Source organism: Mus caroli, unplaced genomic scaffold (assembly GCF_900094665.2).
Source record: "Mus caroli unplaced genomic scaffold, CAROLI_EIJ_v1.1 scaffold_1822_U1_1, whole genome shotgun sequence".
NCBI lineage: Eukaryota > Metazoa > Chordata > Mammalia > Rodentia > Muridae > Mus > Mus caroli.
In genome coordinates this window covers 148,257-166,369 of record NW_018391066.1, presented here as the reverse complement: position 1 = coordinate 166,369, position 18,113 = coordinate 148,257, and the positions used below count along the sequence as shown (strand labels likewise).

The following is an 18,113-nucleotide window of genomic DNA, read 5'->3' as shown; positions in this document are numbered from 1 at the left end:
CTGTTAACTTTTCATAAGCTGCCTATGTAAAGATAAAATACAATTATTATTTTTACTTCTCTTATCACATCCCTTCATGAAGAAATATGTATCAATAAGACCTCACAACACATCAAGGAGTAGGCAGTGGGACTAATGCCTATACCCAATTTTGAATCCAGGATGAATTCTTTGAAATTGTATATATTGGTCCTTCAATCACGGGTGTTCAATTTACTTACAACTAGTTTTAATAATCATGGAGAACATGATGATCCATAAATCCATATCTATATCTTTATCTGTCTATATTTATATCTGTATCTGTATACATGAATCTATATCTATATCATCTATATCTATATCTATCTATATCATCTATATCTATATCTATATAATGTGAGACAGAGTGAGAGAGATTAAATTATGATTAATTTTTATTATGAGACAGGTTTGGATTCATCAAAAACTCCCTTTACCTCCTGTCAGATAATCACTTATCATTTTTAAATTGTATGCTGGGACAAACTGTTTTCTTTTGTAGAAAAATTTAAATATTTCCTTACATACTTGTGAATAACATTTTGAGATTTTTTTTCTTGAAATTACTGTTACATTTTCTAAAAGAAAAGTAAATTGCCCCAGGCTGGGTGGCACATGCCTTTAATCAAAGCACTTGGGAGGCAGAGGCAGGTGTATTTCTGAGTTTGAGGCCAGCCTGGTCTACAAAGTGAGTTCCAAGGACAGCCAGGGCTACAGAGACACCAGGTCTTGAAAAAACAAAACACACACACACACACACACACACACACACACACACACACACACACCAGAACAAAAAATAAAACAAAACAAAAACCCCCAAAACAAAAAAAAGGATAAAAGAAAAGCATATTTCTTTCTATTGAACACATGATAGAGTCAATCATATAAACTAACATATGGGTCTCAATGGAAAGCTGACTATCTGCTTTTCTCAGAAACTTCTTCACAGATCTCTGTCTGGAATCCCGAGAAGAGTATTAAAAAAAAGTGATGATTCCACGATTAAATATTTGAGGTTTTAAAATCTGATGTGAATATTAACTATATCTCCTATTTTAAATTGCAGCAGAGGCGGCGACAGAGGCAGCGGCAGCAGCAGCGGGAGCAGGAACACCAACTGCAGCAGCAGCGTCAGCAGGAGCAGCAGCAGCAACGCCAGCAGGAACAGCAGCAGATGCAGATGCAGATGCAGCAGCAGTGCCAGCAGCAGTGCCAGCAGGCACAGCTGCAGCAGTGCCAACAGGAACAGCAGCAACAGCAGCAGCGTCAGCAGGAGCAGCAGCAGCAGCAGCAGCAGCAGCAGCAGCAGCAACCACAGCGAAGAAGGAGAAAAAACAGGAGGAGCAGGAGGAGCAGGAAAAGCAAGAAGAGCAAGAGGACCAGGAGGACCAGGAACACCAGGAGGAGGAGAAGGAGAAATAATGAGTGATTGTGTCTACATTTATGGAAAGAGTTTGGTGGGGTACTAATGTTGGTAAATATAATACTCAAACAAGATATTCTAATAAAAATAAGTGAAAGATATCTGCCTTCAAAGTCCTGAAAACACCATATACAGTTTATATAGTAAATTAAATTGCTATCTATACCTTCTTACATCTATTGCTCGTTTGAAAATTATTTCAAAATTTGTCTTCTCCATTTAGCAGTATGGCTCTTAGAGTCATGTACTCTCTTTTAAAACTGTTTAGAGTAGTGCTTTCATAAGGCTTAACATATTGATGTTTTATTTTTTTAATTTTCTATTTGTATCTTTGTATAGCATCTTTGAAGAAATGGGTACTCAAAGAATTCCTCATGTAGGTAAGATACCTATTTTTTTTTTTACATTTACAATGTTTTTGCATGTCATATACCTAGAGTTATATTTTCTTCTCATTTATATGCTCTAAAAATGTGTTATTTTGTTGTTTCAGATGTCTACATTTCATAATATTGAGTTCATAATTTTCTATTAGTGTTAAAATTGTTACTAATTTTCTTTCACTTTCATATTTTAGTACTTATTGCATTGAGTGTAATTTCTCCCTGGATATATAATGTAGGAGAGAGAGAATGAAAAAAACTGAAGCAGCATAGGAAAAATGCTAACTGTAGCACATCTCCCATTGGATATATGTAATCTAACTACTCCTGTGTTCAGAAATTCTTCCCCATGCCCTACCTTTCTTAAGTAAACATGCTAAAACAAAATTGAGCTTTTATTTTGGCCTACACTAACCATTGTAGTATATAATTTATATTTCAAGGTTATTTAATTTTGCTAATTGCAACATATTTTTCAATCATTACTTCTGAGGCTACATATATTAACAATTATTGTTTTACATGAAGCAATTAAAGAAGCTTACAAGATATTTTGTAATTTGAATTTTTTTCTAAGTTTAGATTCCTATTCATGGGAACCATTTTGAATGAATTATTTTATTGTCTGTGTTGAAAAATCAATTTACATTTGTTATTCAATTTACATTTGTTTTATATATATATATATATATATATATATATATATATATATATATATCTTTGGAGAAATGTGTACTCAAATACTTACTCATGTAGGTATGACACTCCTTATATTTACAATAGATTAACTTTGCATAAAACTAGGATAGTATTTTATTCATAAAAACATATGTGAAGATATATGTATGTGTATATATAGTATTATCTGTATACAGTTCATCATTGTATAAGAGAAGTTGTTGTCTTTTATTTTAATAATATTTTATTTTAATTTATATATGTGCTCAAAAATAGGGAGTTAACAGTGTATATTATGCATTCACTTAGCAGAAGGACTTAAGGTTGCTTCCATTGAATCTTCATATGTATCAACAAGCAAAAATTTGACAGGACCTTGTCTATTGGTAATCCCAACTTGGGCTAGCTAGACTATTAAGTTTATTTATCTAAGTTTATAGTGACCCAAAGTTAATGATAGACTGTCTCAAAATATATGGAGGAAATTTAATGGAAAGACATGCAATCTTGTCCTCTTTACACTATATGCCTGTGTTCACAACTCACATCTATGCACAAATGAACAATTACATACGCATATACTTTCACACATATGATATGTAATTTCACTTTTATTTTTGGAAAAGTACTACTGTATTGCATACGATTTAACAATCTAGCTGTAGTTGGAATTGTTTTCAAACACACAGAGTTCCACATAATTTTAACCCTTTCTGTACTAGGACTTAAAAAAACACAGACCACTACAATTGTCTTAACTGCAGGTTTTTGAGGAGTAAATTTTATTCCATTGATGAAGTGTATATTTAAACATATAAAAATAAAGAATAACATAGTTATAAGTATTTCAAATAAAGAGAGTGTTTATCAAGCTCTCATTTCAATTGTGATTTCAGGATGATCTTTCAAACTTAACTATCGTGGATTTCCTTATGAATTGTAAATTGTTTGGTCATGGAAACAAGTCTAAATAAATTATCTGTGCTTTGGAGTATTATAGGCATAACCTCTAAAGAGCTTTATGAATTTAGTACTTGGTCACAATAATAAGATTCTAGTGAATGAATCAGAACATTTAAAGTGTATGTGGGTAGTTTTAATAGTTTTAAAAATGTGTTTGTGGTCATCTTTAAACTATTTGAATATGTTCTGTTAACAATTTCTTATGTACACAGATTTAATAATGAATGCCTTTAAAATGAATCACTAATATTATGCCAAGTATAGTGTGCTAAAGGTCAAAATACTTTAAAGACATTTGTAAAGTGATAATTCAACTTAGTGCATTCAGTCCTGAAAATTTATTTTTATACCCTAGAATTATAAGCCAGTCTCTGGTATATGAATGAAAGTAGCACCTAAAATTAAACTGCTTCTTTAATAGCAGAGGGATTTGCCTGAGTGATCAGCACAAGATCCAGATACTATATCATTACATACTCTTCTAACATTCCCTATAAAACAATACAACCCTCGTTATAGTCATAGATATCAGAAAATAATTTGAAATAAAAATCTTACACTCTTAGCATAAGGGATTTTGCATATAAATAAAACATAATTAAGAAAGATTTTAATGTGAAAGTTTTGTTAGTAGATTAGGTATGGCTACCCAGATATAATGTAAATGTCTAAGCTTTTGTTTGGAATTATATTGTATTTATTCATAAGGTATATGAACACACTTCATTCACTAGTTTATTTTCATATGGCATATTTTATTCATCTGTTATTTCAGGTGTCATATGGTATCTCTCTTAAAAGAATTGCATTATATTATTTTTTGGGGTATTCCCTTTACATTATGATGACAGCCCCAGACTTTGTCTGTTCCTTCTCCTACCCTTACAAATCCCCCCCCCATCTGCACATTTTATTAGGAGAAGCAGAGACCCCATTGGCTACAACCTGACCCTGTGCCATCTAGTCATGTAGGTCTAGGGAAAGTTTCTCTCAATGAGGCCTAGCCAGGGTGTCCAGGTAGGGGATAGGTATCCAGTTGCAGAGCACAAAGGCCAACACAGCCCCCTCTCCAGTTCTTAGGAGAACTACATGGAGCCTAAGCTCACATTTGCTACAAGTGTGTTAGGAGTCTAGGTTCAGGACCTACATGGCTCCTGATTAGTAACCTAGGTTCTGTTGAGTCCACAGGGTCCTATGTTCGTTAACACTATGGATTATCTTGTGGTGTCCTTAAGCCCTCTTTCTTGCTTCCTTCTATCTCCCACTCTTCCATAAGAATCCCTGTATGCTGTACCTGTTGCTTGACTGTTGGATTCTATGTCAGTCTCCATTAGCTGCTGGATGAAGCCTCTTAGAAAATAATTATGCTTGTTTCCTGTCTCCCAGCATAGAAAAGTATCAGTAACAGTGTCAGAATGTCCCTTTCATATGAGATTGGACTCAAGATGGTTTAGTCATCAGATGGCTACTCCCTCTTTCACTGCTCCATATTCATCCTAGCACATCAAATTTGTAGTCAAATTGGTTTTAGGCAAGTCAAAATTTGTGTTGAAGGTTTTATGGTGAGTTGATGATATACTTCTTCTCTAGAAGTCCTGCTTTGCTACAGGAGGTGGCTAATTCTGTCTCTATATCCCCTTCTGGTAAGAATCTAAGCTAATGTCACTCTCCAATACTCCCTGTATCCTCTCCCATCCCAGGCCTCCAGCTAGATACCAAAGATGCCCCTACACCTATGTCCATTCTCATTACCAGACTTCTCTTGCCGTCCACATTCCCAAACCTTATCACCAGCCCTGATTCCCTAATTACCTCCTTATATAGCTTGTTCTGTCTCACCATCCACCTCTGATGACTATCTAGTTATTAGTGAGAATTCTGCATGTTGCAATTGGTCTTCCATATTGTCTTAGTCAGGGTTTCTATTCCTGCACAAACATCATGACCAAGAAGCAAGTTGGAGAGGAAAGGGTTTTTTCAGCTTACAATTCCATACTGCTGTTTATCACCAAGGAAGTCAGGACTGGAACTTAAACAGGTCAGGAAGCAGGAGCTGATGCAGAGGCCATGGAGGGATGTTCTTTACTGGCTTGCTTTCCCTGGCTTGCTCAGCCTGCTCTCTTATAGAACCAAGACTACCAGCCCAGAGATGGCCCCACCCACAAGGGGCCTTTCCCCCTTGATCACTAATTGAGAAAATACCTTACAGTTGTATCTCATAGAGGCATATCCTCAACTAAAGCTCCTTTTTCTGTGATAACTCCAGCTGTGTCAAGTTGACACAAAACTAGCCAGTACAATTGACCCCTTGTCAACTTGACACACAAACACATCACTAGTAAGCCTCAACCCTTACATTCTGCTTGTGGACGTTGTACATCGTGGTGCGCACTAGGCTCCGCACCACGATGTACAACGTCCACAAGCAGAAATGCCCCACAGTCTTTATATATTCTTAAATTTTCAATCTCTTTAAAATATCCATCTCTTTTAAAATCCAACGTCTTTTTACAATTAAAGTCTCTTAACTGTGGGCTCCACTAAAATAATTTCTTCCTTCAAGAGGGAAAATATCAGGGCACAGTCACAATCAAAAGCAAAAATCAATCTCCAACCATCCAATGTCTGGGATCCAACTCACGATCTTCTAGGCTCTTCCAAGGGCTTGGGTCACTTCTCCAGCCATGCCCTGTGTAGCACACACGTCGTCCTCTAGGTTCCAGATGCCTGTACTCCACTGCTGCTGCTGCTCTTGTTGGTCATCTCATGGTACTGGCATCTCCAAAACACTGCATGACCCCTTCAGTCCTGGGCCGTCAATTGCAATTGACACTGCACCTTCACCAATGACCTCCCATGGCCTCTCACAGTGCCAAACCTCAGCTGCTCTGCATGACCCCTTCATGCCTTCAAAACCAGTACCACCTGGGTGACCCTTACACATTACCAAGTCCCTCTGCAGCAGGAGTACAACCTTGGCTATCTCTGAAACACAGCCTCTTTGTGGTTTCAGAAAACATTTCCCAGAAGATTTCACTTCAACGATGCTGGTCTCTTCTTAATCACAGCTAAATTCCTAGCTCCAGCTAACCAGCATCAATAGTCCCAGTAATGCAAAGTTTTTGCTTTAGTAGTTCTGGTATCTTGTTAATCACAGCTGATTCTTCAGCCCCAGCTAACCAGAACTACAGAATCGTCACAATCAAAACAGCAATGGCCCTGAAAAGAGTCTTTAATTTTCCCTCTGAAATTTCACAAGTCAGATCTCCATCTTCTGCACTGTTCTCACCATTATCTTCCAAGTTCCTACACAACATCTGACAGAGCTCTTAACAACAAATGGATCTTCAAGCCCAAAGTCCCAAAGTCCTTCCACAGTCCTCCCCAAAACATGGTCAGGTTGTCACAGGAATACCCCACTCTGCTGGTACCAATTTGTCTTAGTCAGGGTTTCTATTCCTGCACAAACATCATGACCAAGAAGCAAGTTGGAGAGGAAAGGGTTTATTCAGCTTACAATTCCATACTGCTATTTATCACCAAGGAAGTCAGGACTGGAACTTAAAAATGCCTGACAGTTGGATCTCATGGAGGCATTTCCTCAACTGAAGCTCCTTCCTCTGTGACAACTCCAGCTGTGTCAAGTTGACACAAAACTAGCCAGTACACATATTAACCAGTTCGTTTGTATCTTTGGATTGCATCATATTTGTCCTGCATTTTATGGCTAATATACATTCATAAATGTGTATATACCATATTGATTTCTGGCTGCAGGTTACCTGACTCAGTCTGTTTACATTCTATTTCTCTGCAAAACTCATGATACCTTTGTTTTTAATAGCTGAAGTATTCCATTGCATACCAAATTTTCTTTATCCATTTTTCAATTGAGGGACAACTATGTTATTTCTAGTTTCTGGCTATTATTAATAAAATTGGTATAAATGTATGTGAGAAGTGTCCCTGTGGTATAGTGTGAAAACTTTTAGGTATAGTCCCAGAAGTGGTGTATCTAGGTCCTCGGTAAAACTATTCTCAGATTCCTGAGAGAAGGTCAAGTTGATTTCCAAAGTGGTTGTAAATGTTTGCACTCCCACCAACAAAAGAATAATGTTCTCCTTACTCTACATCCTGGCCAGCATGCGTTATCACCTGAGTTTTTGATCGTAGATTTTTTGACAGGTATAAGATTGAATTCAGGATCATTTTGATATGCATTTTTTCTGTTGAATAATGGTACTGAACACTTCTTTTAGCTGTAAACCATTCTATACAAAAACTCTAAACAGTTAAAGTTTGATCATGGAATATTTATCTACATATTTATTTTCTAATTTAAAGTATTCATATGTTACATTTTTGCCAGTGTTGGTTTTAATGCATATTGTATATGTCTGATACAGAGTCTCACTGTGCTGTCATCTGAGACTTCAAGTTCATTACTGAATCCATGCTTCCTCTTCGCATCATGAGAAGATCACTACAGAAGCATATCACCACACTTAGCTAGTGGTATTGTAAAATCTCTTCATTAATGACTTTCATTTTTGCTTGCTTATGTATAAATTTGAATGAAACATTTATATTTTCTCATTTTCTACAATTTTCATTAAATCACCTTCACATCTAACCATATTTTTATTAATTGCCATATTTTTGAATTACAATAAGGTATTTAAACACTGAAATATATTTTGTAATGTTTTATTTTTCATTATTTACAACCATAATTTAAATCAAATATTCTATTCTATCATACCACTCCCCAAAGTTCTACAGATCCACTTCCATTTTCCATCCAGCTTTAATCACTTTGTCAAATGATACAAAATTCTAATGGAAAACCAATCTCTCAAAATCAAGAAAATAAAACCACATTCAAAGCAACCAATCAACAAACAAACAAGCATAAATAAACAAAACAACAAAAATGAAAAACATCAAACTGTAACCATATAAAAGAACACTCAAAAGCACAGAAACAGTGGATTCAAATTATTTATTGATCAACTACTGCTGAACCTGAGGACTGCCTCATTGATGTACCTAGTATCACTCTTTCTAGAAAATTAATATTTATCTCTCTGAGTGGTTCAGTTGTTACCCTTTCCTCTAGGACCTACATTTTTGCTTATTTATTATTTTATTTATATATTTATTAAATTTTAATATATTTATATATTTATTATTATTTATATATTTATTTATTTATTCATTCATTTCTTTTTAAATTATAAGAAAATTAAAATATATAATATGTAATAAAATAACCCACAATCTATCTATAGTATTAATAGACTAATCAATACTGGCATGAAGTTACCATTCTGCCTCAATGTAACAGTATTTTACTGTTAATTGGGTCCCTAAAACCTGTTTGTAGGAGATGTGCAAGTAGCTTCTGGGAACATTCCCCCAGTTAATTCTGATTGGTAAGTAAGATAATATCAGGCAATATATGCGGATGAGAGACAGCTGCAGGATTTAAGATTCCCAGGTTTAGAACCATGAGGAAGAAGAGGGACACAGATATGAGGGACCTGAGTTGTATGTAGGGGAGGAAAGCAGAGCCACGATGTAAAGGGGCCAGGAGAACATGGTCCAGAGGACTGCTCAATTAAGTCAAGATCAGTCAAAACATAACAAAGAAATTTGTATGTGGTAACTCAGAGGTATCTGAGGGAGGTAGAAACCAACATCATAGAGGTTAGGCAGTTGTTCAGCTATTGGGCTACTTAATTGATATTAAATATAAAGGCTGTGTGATTTTCATTTGGGAACATAAACCATTGAAGCTGGTAGTCATTAATGAGAGATTAATTTAAAAATTAAAACTTCAAATATGATAATAACTCTGGGCAAGACAAATCAACAGAAAACATGAGCCCAAGACAAGGCACAATAATCAGAGATCTACTTATTTGAACACTCAAACATCCCAAAATCCCTTAACTGGAAGTCATATTACATTTGAGAAGGTCCTAGTACATTAACAAAGACCCTGGAATTTAGCAGTATACTATGTTGACACTAACTTGACATCTTTATTTTAATGAAATTTCTAAGTACTGTCATCAACAATGACACCTTGCTGTCAGTTTGGCGACAGAGCCCTATAGTTTTGGCAACAACTTGGGTTGCTTGGAAATTTCTGTTCTACTTATAACAGCCCTTTTGGCCCATAACTAAATTATACGTAAACCAATTCTAGTGTTGAAGCTTTGTTTGGTGGCAATTGTTGGCCCATTGAGAGCCATTATTTGGTAATTTTACTTAAATCTCTCTCTCTCTCTCTCTCTCTCTCTCTCTCTCTCTCTCTCTCTCACACACACACACACACACAAACACAAACACACACACACACACACAAACACAAACAAACACACACAAACACAAACACACACACACACAAACACAAACAAACACACAAAAACACAAACACACACACACATTCATATATACACATACATACACACACACACACACACACACACACACATATATATATATATACATAATTCATAATGTTTTTATTGTACTATATTTCCCAACTACCCCTTCAGTACCCTTCTAGTGCCCTGTTACTTTTAACTATACCTCTTGTATTCCTTTCCACAATCTACCCTCCTCACCCTAGCTGTTTCTCCTTGTTTTCTCTTCCACAATCTCTTCTCTTCTTCTATTTCCTACTTGACTCCAGCTCCAATCCCAATTTGTTAGTTTTGTCTAGTCTCTTTCCTCTGTCAAAGTATGCTGTATGAAACTTGTAATTATCTTTTATTTTTTTAAAAAAGGCTGGTATTTACTTTACGTAATGAGTAACTTGAAAACAGTATCTGGGGCATTTCAGATGGAAGTAGCAACAATGTGTAACAGATGATTTTTTTAAAAGGCAGATATGAAGATGTAAAGATGTATTTATTATCTGTATATATTCATTTTCTTCTTATGTTTATGGAAGTTTTTGTAACTATTATTTGAATTATTTTTTCATATCATGAAAGTGACTAGGGATTTTCAAAGGGTTTTATTTTCTTTTACTGAACACTGAAATGATCATGTAACCTTTTGTCATTACTGTATTAGTGTAGTACTTTACGTGAGTGCTTTATATATGTTATGCTATTCCTACATATTTAGGTCACATTTACAATATAATAGTATAAACACTTTTCTATATGTTTGATGGCTTGGATTGTATTTGTTAGTATATAACTTCATTGTGTATTATTGTTTGATGTTTTTCATACAATATATTTTAATTACTGTCTCACCACTTTTCCAACTGTTACCAGATCTTTGTGTCTCCCTATCAATAAAATTTCATCCACCCTTGGTTGTGTGCAAGGTAACTATTTCTGTGTCTGTCTTACCCAGCCCCCAACAATAAAAACAAATAAATAAAATTTACCAAATCAATCACCCAACAAAGCTAAAAAGTACAAAAATATAATTAATCAAATACCTACAAGAGAACAATGAAACAAAAAAATGGATTTGTTCTTAGTGTTCTCATCCTTAGGTCCTGCCCTGCAATGGGACTGATATAAAACCAGTAGCACTCCATTGGGAAAAAATGAGTTTTGCATTTCTACACAGCAGGTATCAATTACATATAATGTCTTGGTTAAGGGTTGTACTTTGTGTCTACTTCTTTGTACCTTCTTTATAATAGTATTTCTGTCTGTTTTGAACCTGTGCTGGCCCTGGCTGTCCTGCTCTTGACTTCCTATATCAAACACTGGAGTGAAGTTTGCTGAATACATCCCAGTAAGGACCTAGTACAACAATGTTTGCGGATATAGGTGGTCTTATATCTATGTACTCACAGATGCCTTAAATAAATTGTTGTTATTAAAAAGTGAGAAAGTATATGAAGTTAGATGGAATAGAGTTACTAGTGTTTGGGGAATGAACATTCAAGGATGGGGAACTTTATATATTTTTACAAACACAAACTATTCAAATAATGATATTGCATCAAATATTTTATCAAGATAGTTTGTTACTAAGAAATAATAATATAAGATGCCTCAAGGATGCACACTTGTGTGCAAAATACTGCAAACACACATAAAGAAATGTTGAGAATATGCATGTATGTGTGTGTATGTATACACACACACACATATATATATATATATATAATATCTTTTCTAAAATAAATATCTTATATTATTTTCATCATTATATCACTAGGGACATTTGGTGTTAATTGCATATATTTCCAGCAAAGGGATTGGACCGACCATTTCTTTGTACAGTCCAAGAAGAATTATAGAAGACATTATAATATAGATAAATGTGTTATATACTGGAATAATTTATTCTTATAATCATAGACCATTTGGAAACTGACACCATCATATCATGATTAATTAAAAGCATGTTTCACTTAGGTACCCAGAGTGACAATCAGAAAACTGCAGATATAAATTGAAGCTTTCCTATAGATATACAGGATCTACTCACTTTCAGACTCCAGATACATGATCAAAAATAAGGAACTAACTGCTGGCTTTGCTCTACTGTTAATTGAAAAAATTGCTCAGGATAAATAGCAATTTTTCCTGTTTTCCACTTTATATTTGCCCAGAAGGAGGGAGCTATATGTGATTCATCAGTTCAGATCATGATAACCAAGCTTTTGCTTTCTCCTCCTATTTGAGAACTTTTTCCTGACTGGTTTAAAATCCATTCATTATTGGATGGAAAGACTCCTCCAATCAAATACAAAGAGAGCCAATAAAAATATCTGTAATGGGAATTTTTTACAGTCAAGCTCCTGATTATAGTCCAGGCCTCAACTAGTTCTGGGTGTAACCTAAGCCTGCCTATGAGATGCTTAAGAGAAGAAAGATTGTTCCTGAAATTTACAGGAGACAGAGACAACAGGAAGTAGAAATTGTTTGATTCACGTGATTACAGGTCTGTGTCACTAAATCATGTACTCTGTGTGAGAAATATATGTGTTTCTATGAAGCCATTGATTCTGCTTTAAGATATGGCAGGGTTTTTGTGAGTCTTGGAGTCCTGCATCATCTTCAATGGGCAGGATTCACATTCACAATAAATTTCTCAAAGAGAGCAAGGGTTTGCTGCTTTTTACATGAATTGGGGGAAATCATTATGAAGAATTGCTATAGCTCTAAGCCCCTCCAAGCACAGCACTGGCCAAGCTCTGAATCAGATGAACCCTAACTACCAGGTTGCATACACAGAACACTCTTAACTGCACTAACAGCTGGATCCAGCTTCCTGAAGTACTGAGTAGGAAGAATATGCTCTGAACTTGAAATGCTGGAATTTCCCATAAAGTTCTGCCCCCACTGAAACTAATATAAACCCTATCTTCTGTTCTACTCTGTTTTGTACATTCTCTAGACTGTGCACAGGAAAACATTCCACCTTTTTTTTTTTAATGTTAATAATTAACCAAAATGGATTGCAAATTTCCTGGAGCACACTAGTGTCCAGTTTCTGTCCCTAATGGCCTCTTATCACCATCTTACACCCACAAAACACTATGTACTCTAACAGCCAGACACCACCACAGCACTTCAGAGGAAAAAAGTCTACGCTCTGACCTTCAAAATCCACTAATCTCCATTCTGAAAATCTCCAGTAAGCTCTGCCTCCAGGAAACCTTATATAATACTTGTGTTTTTTTTTTTAATTTATTGTTGATGTTGTTGTTGTTGTTGTTGTTGTTGTTGTTGTTGTTGTTGTTGTTTTGCTCAATTCTCTGCTGGTTCTAGCCTCAATATGAACATCAATCCTCCTGCACATTTCCCTTCCGATAAATCACTTGTGTGAGTTGTGATATGTACTGTAACTGCCTGGTGTGCTTTGGCTCTCAACTGCCAGGAAGATTTTTCCCTAAGAGCTGTAATATATGCAAAGATAGGGCGATATATTTCCAGGTCCACTGATACTATCATCTCTCTGAATTGTAGGATGTTCTCACATTATCATCGTACATGTTGCATAAGGTCCTCTAGAATGAAAAACAGTAACACTTGCTTCTTATTTGAAAGTATTCTCTTGTCATCAATGATCTCAATGACTCAGCTTTTCCAATCTATGTTATATAGTCATGGGTAAATTGTCATTGCACATTGAAAATATTAATTTTTGCAGCTTTCTGTGTTCATTGTCTGTCCATCCTTTTCTATGAACTCAGGCAAGTAAGGAGAGTATTAGAAAAGCAATTGCCTCTCCATGATATAAAATTAGCAATTCATATTCCAATGAAAAATGTACCAACCACATTTACTTGTCATTCTTTGAAAATGAATCTACAACTCACAAACCACTATCTCTTTATTATTATTGCTTTCACACTAATTATTTCTATATCATATGGGTTTATGTGGTTATACAGCTTTGTCTGAATTGCTGATGGCAATCCCAAAAGAATTTCAATCCTACATCTCACTTATTATCTAGTGTTCTCCTGCATCATCTATAATTTTATTCTATCCTAGTATAATTTTATTCTATCCTAGTATTTATTCTTATGGAACATCTGATAGGGAAACAATTTAAAATAAAATATAATGGTGAATTAATATACAGTACAAACAACTCTACAAAACCTAGCAGCAATGCAAGTACTGCATTAGTAATAAATATCAAAGTAAGACATTTACATGTCTCACCAAATGTTTCATTGAAATAAAAACTTGGCAATAATAATATATATTGCTATAAATATAAAGAAGAAATGGAGAGAAATGAAAAAAGAGGAAATTAGGGACGTCAACAAGATATGACTTATGATTTTACTCAGCTTACTCCAGTGCTCTCTTTGTAATAGGCTTACAAAAGAAAGCAAAAATTTGAGAGTTCTCATGTTGTCCTCTTCACGAAGAGGAGGAGCTAAGTTACCTTAACAACTCAAAACTTGGAACTAATTAGTATTGGCCAATTTAATATTCATTTTCTTTTTAAAAAATAAATTGTTTTGTTTATTTATATTCCAAATGTTATTCCCCTTCCCAGTCCCCTATCCCAGAGTTCTCCATCACATACCTGCTCCCAATTGGCACTGGGAGGGTGCACCCCACCCACCCAACACCCACATCACACCCCAATTTCCCCCTTCCCTGGGACATCAAGTCTCTCCAAAATTAGGACAATCCTCTTCCACTGAGGCAAAAGAAAGCAGTCTAGTGCTGTATCATATGTGCTGGTGGACAGTGACAAGCTCATGTATGCTCTTTGGTTGGTGGCTTAATCTCTGGGATCTCTGAGAAGACTAGGTTAGTTGAAACTGTTCTGCTTATGAGTTTTCAATCCTTCCTTAGCTCCTTTGATCCTTCCCCTAACTCTTCCACAGGGGTACTTGAGCTCAGTCTAATGTTTTGCTGCAAGTATCTGTATCTGTCTCCTAGTAGAGCCTCCACAGGACAGCCATGCTTGGCTTCTGTTTACAAGCAAAACATAGTATCGTTAATATTGCCAGGGTTTGTTTGCAGACACCAACCTCTAACGTTTCTTTTTCATAGCTTTGTAAATGAATTAGATCTTACCTCTCTTCTCTGATTTTACATGGAATGAAAAAAGAGTTTGATCTATAGAATATTATAGAGACTTAGGTCTCAAATTTTACAACAAATCTCAAGCAATAAGTTAATTATTATACATGCGTCCTCTTTTCCTTCTTCTATATCCTGTATCAGTAGGAAATTGGATTTCTAGAATCATGAAATATGCTAGATGCTTGTGGAAACAAAACATCGTGGTTCCACCCATTTATCTGCTCATCTATCTATCTATCTATCTATCTATCTATCTAGCCTTCTATCTATCTCTCTATCTATCTATCTATCTACCTATTTATCAATATTTCTATATATCAATCAGGTATTTGTTTCTTTTAAACCAATTGAATTCAATTATTCTGGTTGTATGTACATAAATGTATAATCATTGACTGGTATATTGGCATTCTAGAAACATTTTTGCAGATGTCAAGGAATATCTATCTCTATCCTACATTTAACCAGTGCAAATATTCTCAAAGTATAAAATAGAAATTCAATTTACCTAGTCCTCTGTGTTCAAATTTTATTTTACTTGATTTTGTGGAAGTTTTCTGTTAGAGACCAGATTCAAAATGGATAGGGCCTGAGTAGGATGAATGTAGCAGGTGACATGGAGATAAATTGCCCTGCACAGCAACTTGAATTTTCTCTGAGCCCCTGAGATTATTTGTCGGTGTCTGCACCCAGAGGAGGAAGCAATATCTCCAAAGGGCCACAGGGTTAATTTATATTTCCTACAGAAGCAATTACATCATTTCTTATTTGCATTTCAAAGAATATATAAGACATAAATATGCAAGCACAATGAAAGAAAACTTTTTAAAAAATATGATTTTTTTAAGATTCAATAATCCCATCCCATTGCTGTCTTATACAAAGATGAGCTAAGGAGGGAGCAGAGAACTTGCTCTCCTTCCAATCAGAGAATTATAGTTACAGATTCTAGACAATGTGAATTCTGAAAAAAAATTTTTTTACATGTGATATAACAAGCAAAGCAAAAACTTAATAATATGACTTATGTCCTATTTCAATCCTTTTTATTGCTTATTTCAATATACATATAACTCTTTATATTCATTTTACCATAGTGTGAGAAGAGTGTCAAATTCTAGACATTTCAAAGTTACTGTCCTTATTGTTTCAATATTCGTCAGTAAAATACAATAGGCATTCTAATCCTTAACCTAAATTCTTTGATTCTTGGCTTCCTAAACACTTTAGAATATTGTTTGTTTTTAAGAAATCACTCAGACTGATACAATCATCAGAGAATAAGCAGTAAATGGTCACAATTTTATTTCTGTGTTTTCTACATGTTCTCTGTTTGGGTCTCTGTCCCATCCTCAGGGTCAAATAAAGACATTCTGTTGCTGATTTTCTTAACTAGGCACTTCTTTTGATGCAGCAAAATTTTATCGTGTTTATCCCCCAGACTCAGAACACCAAAGGTTTTAGTATTAACAAAGGCATAAGCAAGAAGTGAACAAAGAAACCTGTTTTATAGATAATTTTATTCAAACATCATGAGCCAAACAACCCATTGCTGAAACCTGGAACTATGTCACAGAGTCTCATTAGAGATGGAACTTTGTCATGTAGTGTCTTTAGCATGTCTGTCAATGGCTCTACGTGTCTTAGACAGAATTAACCATGAATTCACAGGGCAATAGGCATTCAAATTCAAAATACCATATTTCCCACCTCTTCTCCCCATTTTGCTGCTCTTATATCCAAATTATATTCCCATTCCTTTTTAATTAATTAATTAATTAACGTTTTACACTCCATATTTTATTCCCCCCCCCATGTACAGCCTCTGATTTTTCTACATACCGTACATCCTCCTCACACTCCTGTCTCCTTGTGGCTGTCCCCACACTTGACCTCTCAACTCCCTGGGGCCTCCAGTCTCTTCAGGGTTAGGTGCATCTCTGAATGAACACAGTCCCAGCAGCCCTCTGCTGGATGCGTGTTGGGGCCTCATATCAGCTGGTGTATACTGCCTGTTTGGTGGTACAGTGTTTGAGAGATATCAGGGATCCAGATTAATTGAGACTACTCTTCCTCCTTCAGGATTGCCCTTCTCCTCAGCTTCTTTCAGCCTTCCCTAATTCAACAATAGGGGCCAGCTGCTTCTGTCCATTGGTTGTATGAAAATATCAGCATTTGACCCATTCAGCTGCTTGTTGGGTGTTCCAGAGTGTGGTCATGCTAGGTCCCTTTTTGTGAGTTCTCCATAGCCTCAGTAATAGTGTCAGGCCTTGGGACCACCCCTTGAGCTGGATCCCACTTTGGGCCTGTTGCTGGACCTTCTTTTCCTCAGGCTTCTCTACATTTCGATCCCTGTAATTCTTTCAGACAGGAACAATTATGGGTCAGAGTTGTAACTGTGTGATGCCCCCTCCCTCATTGCCTTGTCTTCCTGCGGGAGGTGGTTTCTATGAGTTCCTTCTCCCTACTGTCAGACATTACATCTAAGGTCCCTCCCTTTGAGTCCTGAGAGTCTCTCATCTTCCTGGACTCTGATGCATTCTAGAGGGGCCCCCAACCTCCTAAGTCCTGAGGTTGCCTGTTTCCATTCTTTCTGATGGATCTCAGGACTTCAGTCCTTTTCCCTTACCCAGTACAAGATCAGGTTCCAATATCCCCCATACTCCCTTCCTAACTCAATCCATTTTCCCTCCCAGGTCCCTCCTTCACTCTCCACTTGTGATTCCTTTCTTCTTTCTCCAAAGTGGAACTGAGGCATCATCACTTAAGGTTTTTTTAGTTCTGTGGACTGTATCTTGGGTAAGATAGATAGATAGATAGATAGATAGATAGATAGATAGATAGATAGATATAGATATTAGCCATATATGGCTAATATTGACTTATTAGTGAGTAAATAAGTACTCATCAGTGAGTAATAAGGTGTCTGAGTTACCCCATTCAGGATGATATTTTCTAGCTCCATCCATTTGCCTGCAAAAGTCAGGATATCTTTGTTCTTAATAGATAGATAGATAGATAGATAGATAGATAGATAGATAGATAGATAGAAATGTAGATATTAGCCATATATATATATATATATATATATATATA

The 18,113-nt window shown here is 35.7% G+C and overlaps 1 long non-coding RNA gene across 1 annotated transcript in view; it reads left to right on the top strand.

The window, feature by feature from the left end:
• The first annotated feature begins 1,371 nt into the window (after positions 1–1,371).
• Positions 1,372–18,113, top strand: part of LOC115030352 — a 90,800-nt gene continuing 74,058 nt past the window's right edge. The window contains exons 1-3 of the long non-coding RNA XR_003835929.1: positions 1,372–1,498; positions 1,787–1,827; positions 7,878–7,986. This is a non-coding gene — a long non-coding RNA (uncharacterized LOC115030352). The remainder of the gene's footprint in view (positions 1,499–1,786; positions 1,828–7,877; positions 7,987–18,113) is intronic.